Source organism: Apodemus sylvaticus, chromosome 22 (assembly GCF_947179515.1).
Source record: "Apodemus sylvaticus chromosome 22, mApoSyl1.1, whole genome shotgun sequence".
NCBI classification, from domain to species: domain Eukaryota; kingdom Metazoa; phylum Chordata; class Mammalia; order Rodentia; family Muridae; genus Apodemus; species Apodemus sylvaticus.
Window position 1 is genome coordinate 16,519,993 of NC_067493.1, and position 16,350 is coordinate 16,536,342.

The window sequence follows — 16,350 nt, forward strand, 5'->3', positions numbered from 1 at the left end:
TTCAGCTTTCTGAGACCGGCCATGTTTTGGTGGGCTCTGGGTAAAATACAAATTGTGCTGGTTTAAATATGAGGCACTGGAAGAAAGGTACCAGATCCAGATCAGGGGAGCGAGCTCTCCTGCTGACCAGTGTCTGCCTGAGGAAGGAAACTAGATATCGTTCTTTCTCACCCTGGGGTCACTATTCAATGGTCGCCATGACAGTGAGCTAAGGACTATACACAGGGAACTCCTCACCTTGTATCATATCTCTAAGTGCCCATCCTTCCTTTCTTCCTGGGTTTCTAGCTTCTCCTAGTGCTCCAAACCCAACCATGAGTCTTCCATTTATTCTTCTGCCTGGAGTAGGAGGGGCTTCCCCTCTTTCATGCATCCCAGGACACCTGTCTCCTATCCCCCACTAAATATTAGTTAGTACAGCATCCAGCATCGGGCTGCCCATAGCTGCCTCTGTACTTCAAACAAGAGTGGATTATTCAAAGGAAAGGCCCCTGAGAGGAACAGGATGTGTGGACAACAAGCAGTTTTAATAAACCTTCCTTCTCTTTTATTTCTCCAGGGTGTTAAGACCAAGGTATGATTTGATTTTCTTTCTCCAGCTATTGCGATGCCCCTCATCCCACCCCAACACCCACCCCCGCCCCAGCGCAGCGGGCTTGGCTGTGTTTTATTAAGAGGGAACTCCAACTTGGAGGGCGCAGACTTCCTGGGCTTAAGTTCCTCTTTACTGGTTCAACTGTCCTGCTCCCGCAAATCTCACTGAGGCAGTCAGGTTGCGTTTAAGGAACTTTCTCTTCTCCTCTGAAGTATCTGAGCCAGTGGTGGTAAAGGACCATATTTTTCACACACAGAAACCCAAGCTGCTGGTGCCCAGCACAGAAGGAACACGAGGGTGAAATTACAGCCCTCAGGAGCTTGTAGTTTCCCCCCAACAGTAAGCGCACACCGTGTTATGAATAATAAAGCCGTATCCTTGCAGCGCTCTTTCTCTGCGGAATATGGAGCAGTTTGCCAACACAATTATATCAATGCTTACAATATTTATATAAGGCAGGCACGAGGCGCCACATCTCTCCGGGACTTTGCCAGCCCTCGTGTGCGGGAGGGATACAGGCGTTTCCCTGTCGCAGCAGCGCTTGGCTCGGTAAATCCTCGCCTCATCCCTGCTTCGTGTCTGTCTTTTTTGAAAAATACACCACGTGGATGGAGAGAATGGAGAATATTGAGATGTTTTGCTTTGCCAGCTGAGAAAGAAGAAACTAGTGTGTCTCAGAGATATATCTGAGAAGGGTCGAATGTGTTCCAGACACTCGGGGCACCCGAGCTATCTACTCCGGGCTCTGTCTCCTCTGGCTATCCAAGATCCTTGTGCTGGGCAGAGTCCAGCCGGTCTCAACGCCAGGGGCTCATCCCCAGCAACTCGGGCGAGCCAGACGGCAGGGGCTCCAGGCTGATCCACAACAGAGTCACATGATGATTCATGTGTTGGTACCAGAGCTGAGGACCTACTGAGGTCAGAGGACCTACTGAGGCCTCTCGTCCTTTCTAGTCTCCCTAGCATCCTTTCCTTTGTGAGCCTGAGAGTCTTTTCTTCAGCTTCTTCAAAAGCCACACTGCTGAGATTCTCTTATTCACATTTTTTCTTACCATTTTGTGTGTGTGTATGTGTGTGTGTGTGTGTGTTTTCAGTCTAAGGCAGAGAAAATCCTTTAGTAAAAGGTGGTCCAGCTTTTCAATAGTGTGACTGCACAGAGCCTCATAAACCTTCTTGGTTTGACAACCCATAGAAAATCAAAGACAAGTAGGCAAGGAATCAGTGGACGGTATGGTCTCTACAGTGATGTTTACTGCACTCATGTATTTGTGTAAGGCATGGTTTCTGGTGATATTTATTGCAATAATGTTGGTCAAGACAGGTAAAAGTGCTGCTTCATTTTATAGTTTTACATGTGGGGCGGGGGGGTGCATACTGGGCACATGAGTGTGATAGTGTGCACGTGGAGGGTAGAGGGCATTCTCTTCACCTTCTACCTCCTTTGAGTCAAGGTTTCTTTATTGTTCAGCGCTGCATATACCAGGCTAGCTGGCCTATGAGCTTCTGGGAACTCTGCTGTCTCCAGCTTCTATCTCATCTTCGGAGCACTGGAATTACAAACATGGTCACATCTGGCTTTTCTTGGGTTCTGCGATTCCGACTTTCTTCCCCGAGTCAATCTCCCAGGCCTCATTTTACTGTTTTGAAAAAGGTGGGTTAAACCTTGGAATAAATCCTGTGTTTGCTCATTACTCTTAGATAAAGTGTTTATGTTTATTCTTGTTTTTATCACTTTACTTTATGTGTATGATACATACATGCATACTTTGCATGTCTGTATGCGAATCATGTGCATGCAGTACCTGGACATACCAGAAGAGGGCGTCAGATACCCTGGAACTGGACTCACAAATGGCAGTGAGCTGCCGTGTGGATGCTGGGAACTGAAGCCAGGTCTTCTGCAAGGGCAGCCAGCGTTCTTAACCACTGATTCACTTCTCCAGCCCCACTGCTTGTTTTTTCTTGTTCAAGGGGTTTAAGAAATTGGTAGAAGGCGTATAGACTTTGTTTAATTCACTCATTCATTCATCTTAGGTGGTGCTGGGGGTAGAATCCGGGGCCTCAATCATGCTCGGCAAACCCTCTGCATTGAAATCAACCACCAGCCAGGGACATATTTTGGAGTCAAAAAAAAAAAAAAAGTCACAGAGGTTCACAAACTGTCCTTATTTTCAGTTAAAGTGTCACCAAACCTCTTCCTGGGGGGGGGGGGGAGGCGGGGCTCTAAGAGTAGTTTTGCTGGTGTTCTCTTTGGCTGATTTTGCTACTGAGCCAGTCCCGGAGTCCCGGGAGGCTGGGACACCACTGCCCTATGTGTTACTGTACCCCAGCTCCTACACCCTGCCTAGCACACCGTGGGGACCAGGTGAGCTTTTGTTGAATGATGGAGATGCAGGCTACCTGAGTTGCTGTGTCTTAGTTACTGTCCTATTGCTGTGAAGAGACACCGTGACCAAGCCAACTTATAAAAAGAAGCTTTTTAGCTGGGGGCGGGGGATGGGGGTGGGGGTGGGTGGTGGTGGTTGCAGCGTCAGAGGGTTAGTCCACAATCATCGATGGTGCAAAGCATGGTGGCAGGCAGGCAGGCAGGCAGGCAGGCAGGCATGGTGCTGGAGCAGTAACCGAGTGCTTACATCAGATCTGCAGCATGTAGGCAGAGACCTATCTTGGGCTTTTGAAACCTCAAAGGCTACACCGCCAATGACACGCCTTCTCCAACAAGGTTACATCTCCTAATGCTTCCTAAATAACCCACCAACTAGGAACCTAATATTCAAATATATGAGCCCATGGGGGTCATTCTTACCCGAGTCGTGTATGGAAGGTGTCTAAATCTGGAGAGCAGGAAGGATTAGCTGGGGCAAAAGAGGACCAGAGGAAATGGACATCTCTGTGTTCTTGCCCAGGTGCCTCCGCCTATCTTCGATCGAGCATTCAGCACGCCCACTCACTGTTTCCAGAAATGTTTGCTGTGTATCAGACACAGCTAAATTCCAGGAACACCAGAAGCACAGGTTATGCTGTGTGTTCCTGAGAGTTCACTACACCACAGAAGCAGTTTTCTGAACTAAAAGATGTGTTAAAGACTGAACCTTTAAAAAATTCTTTGTTATTGTGTGCATGCTGTGAAGTGTGTGTGTGTGTGGGGGGGGGGGTCAAAGGACAACATTGTGGAGTCTGTTATCTCCTTCCACCTTCACATGGGTTCCAGGATTTGAACTCAAGTCGCCAGGCTTGCATGCAAGTGCCTTTACCCGCTGAACTCCAATGTTTTATTCTTCAGAAGTAGTCAGTATGAATTACTTCAGAAGTAGTCAGTATGAATTACTGTCTGCCTGTCTGTGTGTGTGTGTTGTGTATGCACTGCATGTGTGTGGTGTATATGTGTGCTGTCTAACAGGATCCCCCCTTCTTCTGCCTTCCTCTTTCAGCTGTTCTTTCCACGTTACAGCAACTCCTTCCTGGGATCCGCCCTAGTCTGTGGTGGGCATGGGCACCAGGAACTGCAGGCTTTTTTATTCACTTTGTCACAAAAGAAACTTAACTTCTGACAAAACTTGGTTTATATCACTTTAGGGAAAAGCTTCCTCTCAAATAGTGTCCCCAAGAGAAGCACAAGGCTTAGGGGAATGCACCAGAGGGGACTTTTGTTTAAAAGCACTCAGTCTGCAGAGCCCAGGAACTAAGCTCCGTTTCCGGCCCTGCTGCCAGGGTGTCTCAGCAGGACACAGTCTGGCCCATTACAGGACATAGAATCTTGATTGCAAATGAAACCTGAGATACAGATAGCCTTCCACCTAATGGTGGAAAGTTCTCAGGGTCTTTTACCAATGCTTGTAGAACCTTCTAGAGCCAGACAAAGGGCTCGCTATCTCTGCAAAGTGCCTGCTCCCATACTGAACACTCAGAGTATTTATAGAAGGTTGTGTTTGCGTGGTATGTTCAAATCTCTCTCCCAGCCACCTTCAATTTTACTTCCTCCTCTCTTCCTCCTTTTCACTCATTCCTCCTCAAACTCTCTAAGACGGGAAGACATACAACTTCTCTTCACCACCCTCCTTCCAAGCCGAACACCCCCACAGTGTGGTTTCCAGAGCCTTCAGCATCTGGATCCTTCCTCTCTGCTCTCTAGATGGTGAGTTTTGAAACATCTTGAGCAAAAAGCCTTGAGGTGGGTATCCCTTTCCAGCTGTCATTGAGCATATGACACACCTGCTTTGATTTGCGCATGACAGGTACCCTACCTCTAAAACTCAAGCCCCAGTTTGGCTGCCTTGTGTGGTAATGGGGGGAGGGAGGCTTGCAAGAGACAGAGAGACATGTCCCTTTCCAGCCTGAGTGAGTGCTCTCTCTTTGGAGGCTGCATTGATTACTGTACTGGCTGGGTTTTTGTGTCAACTTGACACAAGCTGGAGTTATAGAGAAAGGAGTCTCAGCTGAGGAAATGCCTCCATGAGATCCAGCTGTGGGGCATTTTCTCAATTAGTGATCAGGGGGGGGTACGTGGTGGGTGGTGCCATCCCTGGGCTGGTAGTCTTGGGTTCTATAAGAGAGCAGGCTGAGCAAGCCAGGGGAAGCAAGCCAGTAAATTAACATCCCTCCATGGCCTCTGCATCAGCTCCTGCTTCCTGACCTGCTTGAGTTCCAGTCCTGACTTCCTTTGGTGATTGAACAGCAATGTGGAAGTGTAAGCTGAATAAACCCTTTCCTCCCCAACTTGCTTCTTGGTCATGATGTTTGTGCAGGAATAGAAACCCCGACTAAGATACTTACCAAGAGGAGTATTGTAACCTAAATCCTCCTCTCAGACTGTGCCAGCTCTCCAGTCACTGCGTTCTTTTTGACTGTCTACCACGAGTGGAACCCAAGACCCTCAATGGAGGCTTTCTGAATACCAGCAATATGGCGTCACACTGCCCTGCCCCAGCACCAGGGGCCCCAAAAAAACCCAAAACAACAACAACAAAAAAAAGACTGGAAGACACACCTCATCTCTTCACCACCAGAGTGTCTCTGATACTCTTTTAGCCTTGGATTTAGACTAAGGATTTAGACTAAGGCAGTTGCAACTGCTTATTAGCTGAACACAATATTTTTTGTTTAATGCAAAATGTAATTGTTTGAGGATTTTAAAGCAACCATATCTATTTATTGACTCATAGAAGCTTTGCCTTAAAAAAAAAAATCCAGATACTTTGAAAAGAAGAGTTTCAATTAAGCCAGGTCTCCCTTGTTACACTTTCTGTGCAGTCAATTTATCGACTCCAGTGTGTTGGCACAATATCAGCTACATTGACTCAAGGCCATGGTTTTCTTCAGATTAGTCCCAACTAGGTTTTGGCTTGCCCTTCCAACCCAAATGGCTTAGCCTGCCAAAGAGAATGTGAGGTGCAGCTTCAGCAGTGGCACAACCTGGGCTAAGACAATGCCTTTGCCTCTTGTTATCCCACTGGATAACAAACAATGATGGTGGGTAAAGGCATCCCCTTAGTGGTTGCTGTTGAATAACCTTGAAAACATTTTATTGCAATTAACTAAATTAGAATCTAATATGTCCATGAGTTTGACTATCTGACTATTAACTTGCATTACTTAATTGCTTAGAACAGTTTGTAATAGCAGCTATTAAATGAGTTGTATAGGCATGATGCCTAACAAAATGAATTTTAAATTTTGTATCAACATATAAAGATTTATACACATGAAAACCTTAAATTTGTATCAACAGATGTTGGGGATTGGTCTTGCTGTCTACTGTAATGCTAAATGTGGGCCCTCAAGACTTAGAGTCTGCACGGAGACCTGTGACCCTGCCCCCAAGTAATTTCTGATTGGTAAATAAAGATGCCAACTGCCAATAGCTGGGCACAAGAGACATGGGTGGGGTTTAGGTTTCCTGGGCTTGTGATTGAGGGTAAGAGCACAGAGGAAGGTGTGGAGGGAGAAGGTGGTGGGTTGTGTGAGTTCAAAAGAACACGGCCCCCAAGGACTGGCCAATTGGAGTTAAGAGAAGCCCAGATGAAACATAGTAAGTAATAACTCAAGGTTATCAATAGGGACATGGATTCTAACAGCATGGAGGGCAGCCAGCTTCCCATCTATTGAGCTGTTTAAGGCTTATTATAAATATAAAAGTTGTGTGTGTGTGTGTGTGTGTGTGTGTTTCATCTGGGTACTAAATGGTCTAAGATGGAGTAGAAACCCCCAGTAAGGATTAAATGATTTCTACAACAGCACTGTGTGGGACTTGACCAGCAATATTGTTTGCCAGAACAATCCAAAGCTGTCACTTAATGATTATCCTCCTTGATGGTCCCTTCCTGCTGCAGATCTCTGTCAGACAAAGACCACTAATTCATTTAATCATGCTAAATTCCCATGCTTCCCAGAGAACGTGGAGCAAATGTCTCATTAAAGAAAGAGTTGGGGGATGGAAAGATCAGCTCAGTGGTTAAGAACAGTTTATCCTTGTAGGAGACTGGGATAAGGTTCCTACACCCACACTGGCAGCTCACAACAACCTGAAACTCCAGCACCAGGGGATCTTATGCCCTCTTCTAGCCTCTGTGGGCACTCGACTCATGTGCACGCGCACCACACACACACACACACACACACACACACACACACACACAAATCTTAAAGGAGACACACGCACACATATATACACACATAAATCTTAAAGGAGCCACAGAGAGACCCCCCACACACACACCTATACACACACACACATATACTCGCACACACACACACAAATCTTAAAGGAAACACACACACACTTTTTTTTTTTTTTTTTTTTTTTTGGTTTTTTGGATTTGGTTTTTTTGGAGACAGGGTTTCTCTGTATAGTGCTGGCTGTCCTGGAACTCACTCTGTAGACCAGGCTGGCCTCGAATTCAGAAATCCGCCTGCCTCTGCCTCCCAGAGTGCTGGGATTACAGGCGTGTGCCACCACTGCCTGGCACACACAAATCTTAAAAGAGATACACACACATAAGTCTTAAAGGAGCCACAGAGAGGCACCACACACACATACACACACACAAACACACATCTTAAAGGAGACACACGCACACATATATACACACATAAATCTTAAAGGAGCCACAGAGAGACACCACACACACACACACACACACACACACACACACACACACACACACCTATACACACACACATACACACACAAATCTTAAAGGAAACACGCACACATATACATACACATAAATCTTAAAGGAGCCACAGAGAGACACCACACACACACACACATACACACATACACACACACACACACACACACATACACAAATCTTATTTTTTTGGGGGGGGGGGGGGGTTGGATTTGTTTTTTTTCAAGACAGGGTTTCTCTGTATAGCACTGGCTGTCCTGGAACTCACTCTGTAGACCAGGCTGGCCTCGAACTCAGAAATCTGCCTGCCTCTGCCTCCCAGAGTGCTGGGATTACAGGCGTGCGCCACCACTGCCTGACACACACATAAATCTTAAAGGAGCCACAGACACACACACACACACATACACACACATCTACACATCTTAAAGGAACTGGGTGACCCATTTGCTCCCATTCTAACCTAACTGCCAGATCTGCTTCCGGAGGAGCTTAGCATTACAACATTACCTTCCCAATGACCGGCATAAACAGAAGCTTTTGACAAAACAGACAACATAATCACAGCCCGGAGCACCAGCACCTGAGGATAAGTACTGTTAGAACCACTTTTGAACATTTTATCCTTCCAACGCTCTGTGCCCAGGCAGGTCTCGGGAAAATCCTTGTGTTATAGAAACTAGTGAATACTTGCATGGAGGGGGCAGATTTTAATATCTATTCCCATTTCCATAATTACACAAGCTCTTCTTTCTAAGGTCATGTAAATACTTTAATGTTTGTGGTGATCTCATGCCGATAGTTACTGAGGGTACCAGTGATCCCGACTTTACTGAAACCTATGGTTTGCTAAGCCTCAGGTGACTCTGGATCTGGCCATATTTCAAGGAAAGGCTGGTCGGGACAAATGGACTGATGTCCGTGCACACAGAATCCCTTGTCCAGGTTTGACCAGGCTGTGATGCTGTGGGTGCTGTGGGCACTGGGGGCACTGGGGGCACTGTGAGCTTTGTAACCATGGATTCTCTCAGAGGAAATCAAAATGTTGAATCATTTCACTCTTCCTCATTACTGAAGTCTTCCAAACAGGGAGAATGTTCAACCCTGGGGCCCTGGAGACGATGACAGGAGAGCCTTGTTTCCTGTTTGATGAAATTCTCCTAAACCTCACAGCCAAGAGGTTTTGTAGCAACAGCACGAGGTATTGACTCACTAAACTGGAGTGAGGCTTCGACCGGATGTGGTTCGACACCCCTTATTGAGAAGAAAGCCATATTGTGAGTGTCAGTGACGCAAAGCCCCTTTGTTCTTCTATGCCTGCTTAGACACGGTGGCGATGACTAGAGATGGATGGGGGGATACGGTAGGGTTCATGCTCTAGCCAGGACCCCCACCCTGGTCCAACAGCCACCCTCTCCACTGCAGCCCCACCCTGAAGATGCTCAAGATGCCGGGGCTCTGACGAGATGCATTTATGGTGATTAAAGTACACATTTGGGGATCAGCTAGACATAGGTTGGAACCTCAGCCACATTACGTAAAGGCCACGAGTAAAAGACTTAAACTGTTTCCTACTTTAAGAGGAGTTTTTTTTCAGTCATGGAATGAAATCCAGGGCCTTGGGAATACTAGGCAAGTGCTCTACCACTGAGCTACATCCCCAACTCCGACGTCTCGTATTAACATGGCAATAGTGGTGTTTCACAAGGCTGTCTGGAGAACTAAACCAATTGATGCCTAAGTCTGGCATACACTAAAAGACCATACTCCATACCCTTATCTTGAAGGATACATGTCAGGATTCTAGGGGGTGACTGGACCTGCAGTGGTACCAATGCCCATATTTACTGTAACATTTAACTTTGTGTTTACTGTTAAATTTATAAATCAGGCATATTAAGGGATTAGCAACTATCATTAATATTAAGACAGGCAATTATAATAAACCCCCTGCACTTGGGAGTGTTATTAAATAAAACGCAAGTGTCTTGAAGCGAGCAGTGTGGAGTTGTTGGAGTCACTATGGCAACAATGATGGTGCCGAGGATTGACGGGTGGGTAGCATACACACCGTGGACCCGCTGCACAGCGGAACAGCTCACATCCCGAGCAAGACAGGGCAGAAGGTCGTGAGTGTTCATCATGCTGCTTAGGCTTCTCCGAGCCATGAGCTGTGTGTTTCCAGAACTTTCCTTTTATTATACTCATGCCACAGGTAATTTGTATGACAGAAAGAAAACCTCTGGACAGGAAGAGGAATGACTATAGTGATATTGTTTTTCAAAATAACTAACTAATAGAGCTAATGTACATTATATGCGTGTATGAAAATGTCAGAAGAAATCTATGTTTTAAAATTAATATTGATGAGTTAAAGAATTATCTCACTATTAAAAGAGGAACTGATTTCAATTGTATTTTAAAAGATTTATTCTTATTTGTGTGTATGTGTGTGTGTGTGTGTGTGCACATGCGCACACACACACACCCCTTGTATTCACATGCTCGAGGAGAGCAGAAGAGGGAATTGCATCCCTTAGAGCTGCAGTACAAGTGGTTAGGAACCACCTGATGTGAGTGCTAGGAATGTAGCTCAGGTCCTCTGGAAGAATAGCAAGTGCTCTTAACCACTGAGCCATCCCCTCTGAGCCATCTCTCTAGCCCCTCAAACACATGTGTGTGTTTGAAATATATTCATATATAAACATATTTATATACAAAAACATATAAATATATATTATACTTAAATATATAAACTTATTTGTATATTGATTTTTCTTTTCTTTCTTTTTTTTTTTTTAGACAGGAACTTTCTCCTTAGCTGCCCTCAGACTCACAGAGATCCACATGCCTCTGCGTCCCCTGTGCTGGGATTGGAGGTGTTAGCCACTGTACCTGATCTACAGATATATTTTTAGTAAGAAGCCGTTCCCTAACACCTGAGTGTATTTAATGAGTTACTACTATGTGCTTTACCCAGCATCCTCCACTCTCCTCTGGGTTTTCTTTGTAGCGCCCTAGTCATGAGGAAGCTGTACGGAGACCCTCATTTCTGGATCATCAGGAAAACTCTCAGACTGGGCCAGTGAAATCTGCTGACAAGTCCCCAAGGTCATCTGTGTTTATCCCTGCTCTGGAGACCCTCTGCCATCCAAAGGGTCTCTGAGGGAAATCTCAAGAAGGGCCGAAATGGCAAGAGAGAGGCGGGAGCAGACGGTGCAGGCCTTCAGCTGCACAGAGGCTGAGGCAGGAGGAGCCCGAGGCCAGGGCTTTCTGCAGCTGCTTAGTGAGAACCTGTGTGTAACCTGTGTGTAGACACAGAGCAGAAGGAGGGGCTGAGGAGGAGGCTCCGTGGCAGAGCGTTCATCTAGGATGTGAGAGGCCCCGGGTTCAATTCCCTGCCACCTCCCCATGCCACAGAACAAGCAAACAATAAAAAGAGACCTAAATACTCCACAGTCCAAATGGTCACCCCCACCCTACCCCACCCCACCCCACCCTGATGGAGAGCAGAGGTAGGAGAAACAGCGGATGGCAGCCACAGAGTCCTGAGGCCTCTGATGGCTGCTGAGGGGGTCATGACGTCTGAGGGGCCTACAGAAAGTCCTGGAGGTAGGGTAGGGCTGTCAGTGGCTGAGTAAATCCAAAAAAGGAACTGAGGAAAGAGAGGCACTTGAGAGAGGGGTCAGGGGGAGGTTCAACCCTGCAACACGGACAGACGGACAGAAGCAAAAGGAGATAGAAACACACAGAGGGAGGGAGGGAGGGAGGGAGAGAAGGAGGGAGGGAGGGAGGGGAGGAGAGGATGGGAAGGAGGGGAGGAGGGGAGGGACAGAAGGAGGGAGGAGGAGAGTGGAGGGAAGGAAGGAAAGAGGGACAGGGGTCGGGGAGTCGTCAGACAGACAGACAGACAGACTTCTTTAGAAACAGATCTGGCCTCTTTAAGAGACAGGGCACAGCGGCCACTGGAAGGAAAGGAGAACCTAGACGCCTGGTTTCTCTCTTTCTCTTCCTGGCACAGCAATAGGTTTGTCTCTCGTTAACCCACAGAGGATGGGTGGCCTCTCTACCACGAACCCTCAGAGGTCAGGCCTTCTTTATCTGGACCTGGTTACGGGGGCAGCAGGGACAGTCTGGGAAAGAGACCAAGCAACAGGGCCCACCGTTCATTTGTGGGGCACAGAAACGGTACCGTAATTTACTCCCCACTCCTGGGCCACCCTGCTGCAAACAGTCCCCAGGCCCTCTGTGTCCCTGACACCCTTGTCTGACATTGACTTTCCGGCAAGCCCTTCCAGACTTACACGGAGCTTAGCTCCTCCTGCAAAGGGTTCTGGGATTGGGAAGAGTGGCCAGGAAGCCGGAAGTAAAGCAGGAGGCTGCTCTCAGGGTAGGCTCCAGGGAGCTTCTCAGTCCTCTTCAAAGCTAAACATAAGGTCACTGGATCGCCTCGTCCTGCTGTGGAGATGGCTACGCCATACAGCGAAGGCGGCCCTGGCGCCGTCGCCACTCAGAAGCTGAACTGTGGGCGGAGGAGCACACCGTGTCTATTGGTTTTGCTTTCTACAGGGCCAGATCCATTTGGAGTCATTGATTTAGAAGCTGGGTTAGGATTCTGTTGGGGAAGCACAGCCCTCCCGAATATGGAAGGGAGGGAATCCTTCCCAGCTGCTCTCTGCACGGAAGTCACCTGCCTTGAGGAAGAAGGCTAAGAAGGCCAGCTTGACAAGAGTGGGTTGTTCCTGAGGGCTTGTGTCCTGGACTGCAAGCAAACATCGGAACCCAGAGCTGGGGGGAAGTGAAGAAATCCCTCTGCTCTCTATAACCTGGCTCAGAGCTGCTGGGCGGGGCTTACAGATCACTGAGATGGCCTTACTATTGTCCCCAGTCCTCTCGAGGGCACACCTTGGGTCTCTGCCATTTGGAATGACATGGCCTGGCTCCTAAGACCAGCTTACTTGCTCTGGTCCTCCAGGTATGGAGGTAGATGACTCCACTCTAGGTAGGTACAGCCCTCGGATACAGTAGCTCTCCATACCATACCCCGCTCAGAGCCCAGGGAGCCGTGTGTGTGAGCACAGGCACAGGCACACACACGGTAATGTGCACTCAGAAGGAGAAGTGCATAGGGCATCGGCCTCTGCAAATTGACCTTCACAGGTGAGAGCCAGAAGATGGGGCAGTGCTCTTTAGAATCCAGAAGCTAGGTGGCTGGCTGTGAGCCCTCCCAACGCTTCTCAAGCAGACACACCATGTAAAAGCAGATGTGACGCTAGCTGTGAGAGATTGTGCAGTGTTCTCGCAACACAATCACAAAGCACTGGCTTCGTGAGGCAGCCTGGAGCCACCCGGTTATCTTCCTCTCCCAGGAATGCTAAAAACTAGCGCATGCGGGTGGGGATGGGGGTAGGGGGGAACTATGATTGCTTCCTTATCAGTTGCTAGGTGCGACCCCACGTCCCCTTTTCCCCCAGTGGTAGCCAGACCCATTGGGCACCGAGCTGGACTGGGGGGAGGGAAGCTTAGCTAACTGCACAAGTGAGTGCAGTGCAGGGCCTCAGTCTCTGACAAGGAACACACCCAGGAGCGGCTTCAGAGAAATGGCTCATTTATCAGGAGGGAGAACATGGTATTTGTGCCCCTGGGGAGGCGGCCAGGGCCTCTGGAGCAAGGTTATGTGACTGTGTACCATTGGCCAGGGCAGGGGTGTTAGAAGATGCTTCACCTACACACTCAGGGGCTCTAGGATCTGAGGAGGGGATGGGTAGGGGATGGGAGGGTGGGGAACCTTATAAGATCAAACAAGGAGTGAAGTCTGACCACTGTCAGTGTAATATATTTTTACTAGGGTTGATGGTGAGGGAGCTGGCTTTATGGTGTGGGCTTAGGAGAGGGGTCCGGGTTTGAAGCTTCCTAAGTGCTTCCTTCATAACCCTGGGCCACGATGGTCCCACAGCTAGTTCATGACTGAGGCCCTTCTGACAAAAGGCCGATTGACACGGCAAAGCAAATGGGTTCGTATACGGTGTGTTGGGAAGGACAGGGAGGCCCTTAGAAACGAGGCCCCAAGAACACAGGGAAACTTGTGTCTTGATGCTTAGATTTGATGAAGAGAGGACTGTTACATGCAACTCAGCAAGAACCATTTACACACTCTGTTTCTGTGCCTTCATGATGGGGCATCTCCTTCCTCTCCAGATATTGAGCATCTCTCCTATGAAACCTTATGGCCTACTTTAGACAAAAGCCAGAGGATTCCAAGATGGCTTGTCTCATCCAGGGAAAAGAAGAGATGCCACAGGTTGTGTCCTGGGTCCTCTCACTGGCCTGCATGGTGCAGATGACCTACCTCAAAGTGGGCTGGTACTGAACACTCTAAGAGCCCTTTGCAGGCATAATGACCCTGACAGATGTGTCTGTCTGTCCAAGAATGTGGCCTGTCAAGGCTCACTCAAGAAGATAGTATCTGAACAGGGCCTTGAAGAAAAAACAGGATTTTCCCAGTCAGAAAGGGCAGGTAATAAAAACATTCAAAGAAGCAGAGGTAGGGTGGACTTTGTTGGTCCCTCAGGGACCCTGCTTGAGTGTGCAATCGTCTCTGCTGGCACATAGCAGGCGGGGCCTGGGAACACACTCAGTGTCTTTTAAAGAGAGCCAAGGCTGAAGAAGGTCAGGTGACATTTGTAGGCATAAATGGCCGACTGGTAAGGGATGCACAGAGTCCTCTTAGGATAGCCGAGCTCAGCCCAGCAGGCACCTGGCTTAAATTGCACAGGGTTGCAGGTGAAAACTTAAGACCGCCATTGAAACAACTGACGGAGGACGGAAGACTGTGCCCCACAACCTCTGTCGTCGCTGTAACAAACACCTGTGGATAACAAACAGATGAAGCAGAAAGGTTTATTTGGGCTGCAGTTCTGGGGCTTCCAGTTCATGATTGGCCCTGTCACATAACGCACGTGACCAGGTAATTCATTGCAGCGGCGGCAACAATGGAATGAAGCCAGAGGCCTTATATCCAGGAAGCAATAGAAAGAAGCACGCCCTCAAGGATCTAAGGCCCTCGCCCAGGTGCCCCTTCCTAAAGATTCCCACCCCTCCCCACAGTGCCATCCTGCAACCAAGCCCTCAACACATGGGCTTTTTGCAGGAGGTGGCATGGAGGCTTCCCAGCTATAATGAAGACATAAAGGGCTTTGGGGAGTATCTTTTTTTGGGGAAATTTTACACTGACCCAATTGGTGGCAAGGAGAAGACACGGCTGGTGGCTATGGAAGTCCGTCTCTTGAAGCTTCACGCTCAGCACCTGTGATTAAAGGAATAAGTCTAAGACAGGGGGAAAAAAGTAGAAAAACATCTGTACCTGCAACTAATTAGAAATACTTGTCATCATCGAACACCCTCCTCTCCTGGGCACAGGTACCAGCTCATTAATGTTAGCGGGCAGCCTGGAAACCGGTCCCTCTGGGGTGACCTCTGTACCGGTGACGGGGCCATGAGTTTTGTGCTCATTTTGAAGGTTGGTTTGTTTGTTTCTTTGTTGCTGTTGTTTGTTTACTGGCTTTAGCCCTAATTTTGAGAGTAGAAACAGAGTCCACATCTCAACCCATTGATCCGCATTTCAGAGGTCTCTGTTGGCACAGCTAATGATCTCACTCCAGACGCACTTTCCCTCTTGCCAATGGGCCCGGGAGCTTGGAAACAGGAGCTAACATCAGAGGGCTCTGAAGTGGCTTCCCTGGGCTCATATTACCATGCCTTCCAATGAGGGTCTTCAGGGGTGCTGGTTCCTCTGGTAAGTGCAGGATCCATCCATTGATGATAGCGTGCGGCTTCTTGGTGAGGAAAGGGAGGCAAGTTTGCCAAGGAAATCCTACACCTTTGATCATTTCTTGGAGGGTTTCAAGACCCAAAGAGAAAAGCTAAAGTATAAAGAAAAAGCCAGTTCACCACTTCAGGAGAAATCCAGAATTTGCCATGGGGCTCACCTGTGAGGAGATTTGATGAAGGTGTTTAGGTGATGTCCCAGCAAGCTCCCAGAGGGCTCTTTCTCAGAATCACCCTGAGGTCCCCCACATGACTTCACAGCCCCCTCTGGAGCGTCTCTACAGAGCACCTCACAGTCCTAATGACCTCAGCCCTCTGCCCTGCGGGTCATTGGGATGCCCTGTGAAGAGCTCTCACATTGCAGGTCCCTGCAGACCTTGAGCGCAGGCGGTTCATTCCTTCAGGAGGTTCATCCCCACATCGTCTCGTCCCCAGACAAGAGAGCTGCCTGGACTTTAGACAACGGGTGATAGGCGCTTCCTTCGTCTTGATTTATATCACGTACTTTGTCAAAGAAATGCAGACCAGGCGTGATGTGGTGTTTGCATTTTCTGTGCTGTGATTCGATGACTCCTTCCACCACAGTCTCAAGTTGTCATTTGTTCCTTTTCCCTCCCAGTGGCCCCGAGGTCTAGTTTAGGCTTGCTTTTCTCTCAGTCACTTGCAAGTTGACTCTGCCACTGATCCCTGCCAGGGGTCCGTCTGGACCAGATCTTACTGCCTTTGAGCAGCATCCCCGATGATGATCCTCTTCAAGATGCTCTAACACCAGCTGGGCAGTGGTGACGCACGCCTGTA

At 48.2% G+C, this 16,350-nt stretch overlaps 1 long non-coding RNA gene across 1 annotated transcript; it reads left to right on the forward strand.

The window, feature by feature from the left end:
- Nucleotides 1–6,533: 6,533 nt before the first annotated feature.
- Nucleotides 6,534–11,179, forward strand: LOC127673383 (uncharacterized). The gene is made up of 4 exons (XR_007975148.1): nt 6,534–6,623; nt 8,200–9,002; nt 10,528–10,642; nt 10,739–11,179. It is a non-coding gene; the product is annotated as an uncharacterized LOC127673383 (long non-coding RNA).
- The last annotated feature ends 5,171 nt before the right edge of the window (nt 11,180–16,350 follow it).